The following is a 7285-nucleotide window of genomic DNA, read 5'->3' on the forward strand; positions in this document are numbered from 1 at the left end:
CGGGACAGAAATTCCAGGCTAACTATAACCAGGAACAAAGGGCAACAGCTTATGGTATCTCTGCATCACATGAAGAGGTGGGATTTTAGTGGCACCCGAGTTCTTCTTCATCAAACTTCCTCATGTGTCACATGAGGGGTCTCCACCGAGGGGTGTGCATTTTACTATACTCATGAGGTCAAGGTAACTGTGGGTTACTTTAGTGACTGTTCTACGTAGGCATCTGTCCCTTACCACCTGGGGTTGCCCTTATCGTATGGGGAAGTGTCTACTCTTAACAGTTTGAGAGCTGCATTTCTGCTGACCACATAATCTCAGAAAGCCAAACGACTTTCCCTGTGTCCCCTCTCTGGCGTGTTATCTCATTCCCATAGACTTGAAGAGTAGTTCACCTTTTAACAACACCTAATAGGACTGAGAACTACCTCACCTATATTATTTTCCCTGAGAGGTTTTATTCCTTTGTCCGAAAAGGGTCATTTTTCATGGGGTCCTTGACTGTGTCAGTGTTATGAAGAAATTAAGTTAATGACAATTCAGAGAGGAAGTGGCAAAGTGTGGCAGAGGAAGTGATGTCAGAGTAAAGGACTTTTTAGTTTGTTAAAGAAGGGTAAGGTTAAAAGAGAAGCATCTAAAGTGAGAGTGGGGGGAACTCTCTAATAAATATAAACAATATAACACTTGTCCTGATTATTGTTCATTATGGAAGTATTAAAGTCTAAAGAAAAATTAACGTTCTCTATAATGTCACCATTCATGGTAAACACCTGATTGGGTCCTTCTGGTCTATTTTCTAGGCATATATGACCAGATATTAAGATTTTGGCTGAGGCCTCAAGACAATAGATGCTGCATTCCAAAGGAAAATTGAACACAGTGCAAGACTTGCAAAAGGAGGGGTTAGAACCCCAGGTATACCCTAAGCAGATCATACAACTCCAGTGTGTGATATATAGGAAATGAGGAGGCTGAGGAAAAGTTAGATATTTAAAGAAGATTCTCCAGAGAGCTTATGTGTCTGCCCTCTTCTGGGGAACCACACACTTCTCTCTTTCCTCCAGGGCTCAGGAAATCTCTTTAGTCTTACAGGAAATCCTTCCCTCAGGGCATTTCTCTTTCTCTAGATATTTTCTTTGGAGGCATCTAACAATTTCCTCAAGGGCCCAGACTCTTGAGAACAGGAGCTAGAAAGGGAAGTGGTTCATAGGCAACTGTTGCTTTCCTCTCTATGGTGAACCTTCCCTTGGCAAGGAAGCCTGTTCTCTTCTCTTTTTTTAATTTATTTTTATTGTAAACAAATTGGGTACAACTTGTTTCTCTGTTCATGAAGTAGAGGCATACCATTTGTGTAATCATACATTTACATAGGGTAATGGTGTTTGATTCATTCTGTTATTTTTTCTCCCCCCCCCCTTCTTGACTGACATAAAGAGAATGAAAAATTGAAAGTAGAAGCAAAGCAATACTTTAAAAACTCATACTGCAGTAGTTTTTTTTTTTTTTTTTCTTTTTGGTACCAGGGTTTGAGCCCAGAGGTGCTTAGCCACTGAGCCATATCCTCATCCCTGTTTTGTATTTTGAGGCAGGGTCTTGCTAAATTGCTTAGTTCCTCACTAAATTGCTTAGACTAGTTTTGAATTTGCCATGCTTCTACCTCAGTTTCCCAAATCGCTGGGATTACAGGCGTTCACTGTCCTGCCCAGCTTGCAGGTTTTTTGTTTGTTTGTTTGTTTGTTTGTTTAAATTGGGACTATTACAGTTTAGATACAAGGTGTCCCCCAAAAGCTCTTTGTGAGACCATGCAAGAAAGTTTAGAAATGAAATGATTGGGTTATGAGACCTTAACCTAATCTGTGTGTTAATCCATTTGAATGGATTATCCAGGTGGTAACTGTAGGTAGGTAGGATGTGGCTAGAGGAGGTAGATCACTGGGGGTGTGCGTTTGGGAGTATATTTTGTCCCTGGTGAGCACAGCCATCTCTCTGCTTGGTGGTTGCCATGTCCTGATTGGCTTTCCTCTGCCACACCCTTTCACCATGATGTTCGGCCTCACCTCTGGCTCAGAGCAATGGAGTTGGCCATCCATGGACTGAGACCTCTGAAACCATGAGCCCCAAATAAACTTTTCTTCCTATAAAATTGTTCTTGACAGGTTTTTTGATCACGGCAGTAAAAAAGCTAACTAAAATGGGGACTATATCAAATGTCCTGTTGCTCAATGTTGATATTATATAGTAGATAATTTACAAAATAGTAAATAACCTTTGAAATCATGTTGTTTTAGTGGTTGTGTTACAGAGTGCATGAGAATTACAAAACACCATGCACATTAGGCCAAATTTAAAGGGAAAAAATGTCCCTTCATGAGTATGCCATGCAAGCAGTGGCTGGGAGCTGGCTAACACCTCAAAGAACTCCCAGAACCTGTATTTTGGAAGTATAGAGTTTATAAAGGCAAAACCTCACAAAAGTCACAAGAACAATTGAGGCCAATGTAGGTCAGAAAGACCCTGTTGAGACAGATATTTTGATTGCATGAGAGAATTGTTTTGATTATACATTTCAGAGTCCTTTTGTTATACATCAGGGCCACAGTCAGGAACGTGGAAAGGTCCTACCATACTGGCCACATAGATACAGCTGTCAGGAGGCTGAAAAGAAAACATTTAAAGCAAGCATAAAATGGGGTCAGGTCAGAACAAAATGGTGTTACTTTGGTTCTTTTCCATTTCAACTGCACAGTGTTTCAATTTCTTGGAAAAGAATCCTTGGAGAAAGCTAGAGAAATCAAGGGAAATGGAGTCATTTGGGAGTGCCCAATTTTCCTATGGCAGGTAACTGGTGGACATCTCTGACTGAGACTAACTTGAGACAGTAGGATCAATAAAACCCATGTGATGTGGAATCTAGACTGGACCATTACCACCACCATCTTCATTACTTTGGTTACAACTTAATGAGTCACTTGTTATCTTACATTAACCATCAGAGTTCTAGTTCTCCCACGTAGGGTGCATAGTAATCACCGAAAGTGCTTGCTGTCTCTCAGATTCTTGTCCTTCCTCTTCCTCCATTCTGGTTCACTTGGAATGAGGTGAGCACTGGGGGTTTCAGTATTCAATAAGTACCCCTAATTGGTTCTGATGCAGGTGAGTCACTATAGTTGCAATGTGCCAGGAAAATGAGGCTTAAGGAAGATAAAATAACTTGCCCAAGATCTTTCACCTGAAGCAGTTCTGTGGCATTCATTCACTCCTTCTCCCTCTTTCTCAAGACCTTAGGGAAGGTTCTCCCTGGTTTCTCCCATCTCTTTCCCTTCTTATTGGTTATTTCTGTCCCTAATGTCCTTGTGTTGTCTTATTGTTTTCCAAAGGGAATATGACCCAGCAAGAACTATCCTACCGGTGCCTGTATTCCCAAACTCCTCCTCCTCCATATTGCCATTCAAACCCTTTCCCTTCATCCAAGGGTCTAGACCATTTCTATTAGCGCCATTCACATCAGCTGGGAGTTTGCTGGAAACGCAGAATATCAGGTCCCACCCAGACCTTGCAAAGCAGAATCAGATCTCCAGGTGATTCATATGCACATTATAGTCGGAGCACCTGCTGTCCTAGATAGTTCTCAGCCAGATGTTGATCTCATTATTTGATCGAAGTAATTCACCGGAAGAGAAGTGATTTTCAACCCTGGCTACATTTAGAATCATTTGATGCTCTTTAAAAATGCTGATGCCTGGGCCCCATCCCCAGTCTAATTAAATCAGAACCTTTGTGAGGTTGGGCTTATTCATCTGTATTTTTAAAAAATACCATGAGTGAGCGTAATGTGAAATAAAGGTTCAAAGCTGTTGCTTTAAAGATTTAAACATTTTAGGAGGACGTGTAGAAACATAAACATAAAACTGCTTCAAGTACAAAAAACGAATTGTGCAAAATCCTACAGTGGTTTTCCATGATATTTAGAATAAGTTTCGAATTTCTCATCTTTGGCACCCATGGTCTTTTCTGATTCTGAGTCCTATTTACCTCTCCAGCCCTATCTCCTGCCCTCCCACACCCCACACCCTAGGGTACTGCAAACCAGAACTTGCATTCTGCCAAACAGATCCTGCTATTCCATACCTGTGCAACTTTGCCCATGTTCTCTCTTTCTCTAATAACCTCTCCCCATTTCTTTGCCTTATCAAATAATTCATTCAATGTTCTGCTTCTGAGAAGTCTTCCTTGCCCACTCATCCTGAATAAAAAGAAAAATGTCTATTTCAAAATTAAATTTTGGGGGGCTGGTGTTGTAACTCAGTGGCGGAGCACTTGTGAAGCACTCGGTTCGATCCTCGGCACCACAAAATAAATGTATAAATAAATAAAATAAAGGTACTGTGTCTATCTACAACTTAAAATATTCTTTAAAAAATTAAATTTTAAGGTGTGGTTTTATTTTAGCATTCTATGTATAGGTGTTGTCTCAAACTGAACCCCTGGCAGATTTAAATTATTGCCCCCTATAAACTGCTCTATCTGAAACCACAGCCAGAAAATGATAAACCTAGTCATTTGCAGTAGTACATGCCTGTAATACCAGCTACTTTGGAAGCTGAGGCAGGAGGATCCCAGGTTCGGGTTATCTGGGGCAATGTAGTGAGAATCTGTCGCAAAATAAAATTAAAAAGGGATTGGGGATAAATTCAGGGCTAGATTGCTCACAAAAGTCCCTGAGTTCAACTCCCTAGTAAACACACACACACACATATTAAAATTGTTCATTCAGTCATAGCCCTTGAATGCTGTTTAAACTTCAAGTTTATTTAAACTCCAGTAAATGCAAAGACCAGTTCTCCAAGACATAAAAAATAATAAGTTTTGCCTCCTACAAAATTATTATGTGTATCTAATAAAACGAGAAATGCTTTTCTTTACTAGAGAAGCAATTTTGGTCCATCATATAATTCTCACTCATTTGAAATCTAATTTGAGACACAGACTGTTTTTTCCCACTTTTGATCAATTTTTAGGAACACCATGAAATAAGCATTGTTTTTCCCATTTATTTCTCTCTATTGAGAATGTCATTCCTAGAAACATGAGCAAAATTATAGATTTACTCTTCATGTTTTGGAGATCAATTCCAGGATATGTAAACCTTGGGCTGAAGTAAAATAAAAAGTTTAGAAGCCCCTGATTAACATTCAGACCCTTGCTGGGCATGGTGTCACACAACTGTAATTCCCATGACCCAGAGGCTGAGGCAGGAGGATCACAAGTTCAAAGCCAGTCTCAGCAACTTAGTGAGGCCCTAAGCAACTTGGTGAGAACCTGTCTCAAAATAAAAAATAAGGATGTGAGGGCGATCTGGCTGTGACATCTGTCACCCCATTGATGGCCAGCGTTGATTCAGCTGATCTGACTGGTTAGGCAGTGTCCTCTTCTTCCCTCACAGCTCAATGTGTGTCCCTCCCCAAGTTGTGCAGTTGGTAGAAGAGGATGACCTTCCCCGATAGAGGACTGTTCTTCTGTCAAGGGTATACGAGGAGCTGCGCTCTCCTGCTAGAACCTCCAAACAAGCTCTCAAAATAAAAAGTAAAAAGACCAGGAATGTGACTCTGTGGTTAAGTACCCCTGGGTTCAATCTCTGGAGCCAAAAGAAAAAAGAAAAAAAAATTAAGACCCTCTCTGGCATGATTTATGCATCAACTTGTAAGAAAAGTCTAAACACATTCAAAATGCATATTTGATTTTTTTCTTCCATCCCTTCAAGACACAGAGGTAGTAATAGTAAGGGTATACATTCTCTTGCATGATCTTCTTCTAACTTCTCCCTGAACTATCTGCTCAGAACTTGTTGAGGCAAAAAAAATATTGTTCTAGTTAAGGGAAAAATTGACGGGTCTTAGCCCTAGAAAGTCATCAATTTACAAGTTCCTTCTTTTGTTCATTACATAAATAGTATTAAGCACCTAGTACCTACCAGGAAGGCAGATAGGCCTTTTTGTAAACAGAATCAGTCTCCCCCCATCATCACGGATGTCATGATGATCTATTCCTTGTCAGATCTAGTGGTCAATCCTTCCTTCTCATCTTACTTCTCCTCTCAGTGGACTTCACCCTCTTTCCTTTTCCAAATACTTTCTCTTCTCCAGCCTTCTGATGTACATTTACATGCCTTTGCTGGATTGTTTGCTGGCTCTTCCTTTCCCTGAGAGCTGTTGGACCTGTCTTCTATGTTCATCTAAAGTGATCTCTGTCGGGGTTTCTGAGACCCCCAGCCTTAGGTATGGTCAAGATGGCGCCTGACGCTGAGCCAAAAGCGGCCAGCTATACAGTAAACAACCAGCGAATTCCAATGATTGGCTAGTTAACGATGTGACTAGAGCATGCCCCCCTCGTGTACCCATCCTATGCTTGCAGCTGTCCGCGTTTATCTCATGTACTCTCCCCTGATTGGTTGAAGTGTATATAAGCCTGGTGGGTGGGAGAGTAGGGAGGAGAAGCTGAAGAAGCGGCAGAAGCGGCGGGGGCTGAAGAAGAGGGAGAAGCGGAAGAAGCGGCGAAGGCGGAGGCTGAAGCCAAGCTGGAAGCTGGGAGTACGCGGGAGCGGGAAGAAGCTGGGAGAAGGGAAGCTGGGAGTGCGCAGAAGCTAGGAGTAAGAGAAGCGTAGGAGAGGGACTGTGCACAATAAACTTCCAAAGCTTCAGACATTTGTCGTGTCTCTCTCTGCGGCCAGAGGGGATGCGATAGATCTCCTCTAATCCTGGAGCTTAAGACCACGCAGATGCTAATAACTACCAACTCTGTATCTCCAAGTCCCTATTTACCCTGTGCTCTAGAGTATATTGCATATGCAACTTCTTGTTTGATATCTCCACTTGGATATCCAATAGTATCTCAAATAGAGCTATTGACCTCCCCCCCCACACACCCCATGCCCTCACAGCAAAGCTGTTCCTCCCTACTTCCCACCGAGTGATTTGCATTATTTGCTTGACCCCAAATGTAATCGTTAGAAATTGTGTTTGACTGCATGCAACAGAACCCAGAGGGCCGTCATGTTTTAACGTGAAATGAAATCAGAGGCAGGCAACCAGGGCTGTATGGTGCCTCCTCAATGACAATAATGTCCCAGACTTCTGCCTTTCTTCTCCACTTTTCTCATGGTTACAAGGTAGCAACCCCACTTCCAGTCTTACATCAATATTCCAGTGGAAAAGAAAGGAAGATATTAATAAGGTGGAAGGAATAGAGCCTATAATGGAAATAACAAAACATTACCAGAAAGTTCTAGCAG

This window comes from Sciurus carolinensis, chromosome 6 (genome assembly GCF_902686445.1).
Source record: "Sciurus carolinensis chromosome 6, mSciCar1.2, whole genome shotgun sequence".
NCBI classification, from domain to species: domain Eukaryota; kingdom Metazoa; phylum Chordata; class Mammalia; order Rodentia; family Sciuridae; genus Sciurus; species Sciurus carolinensis.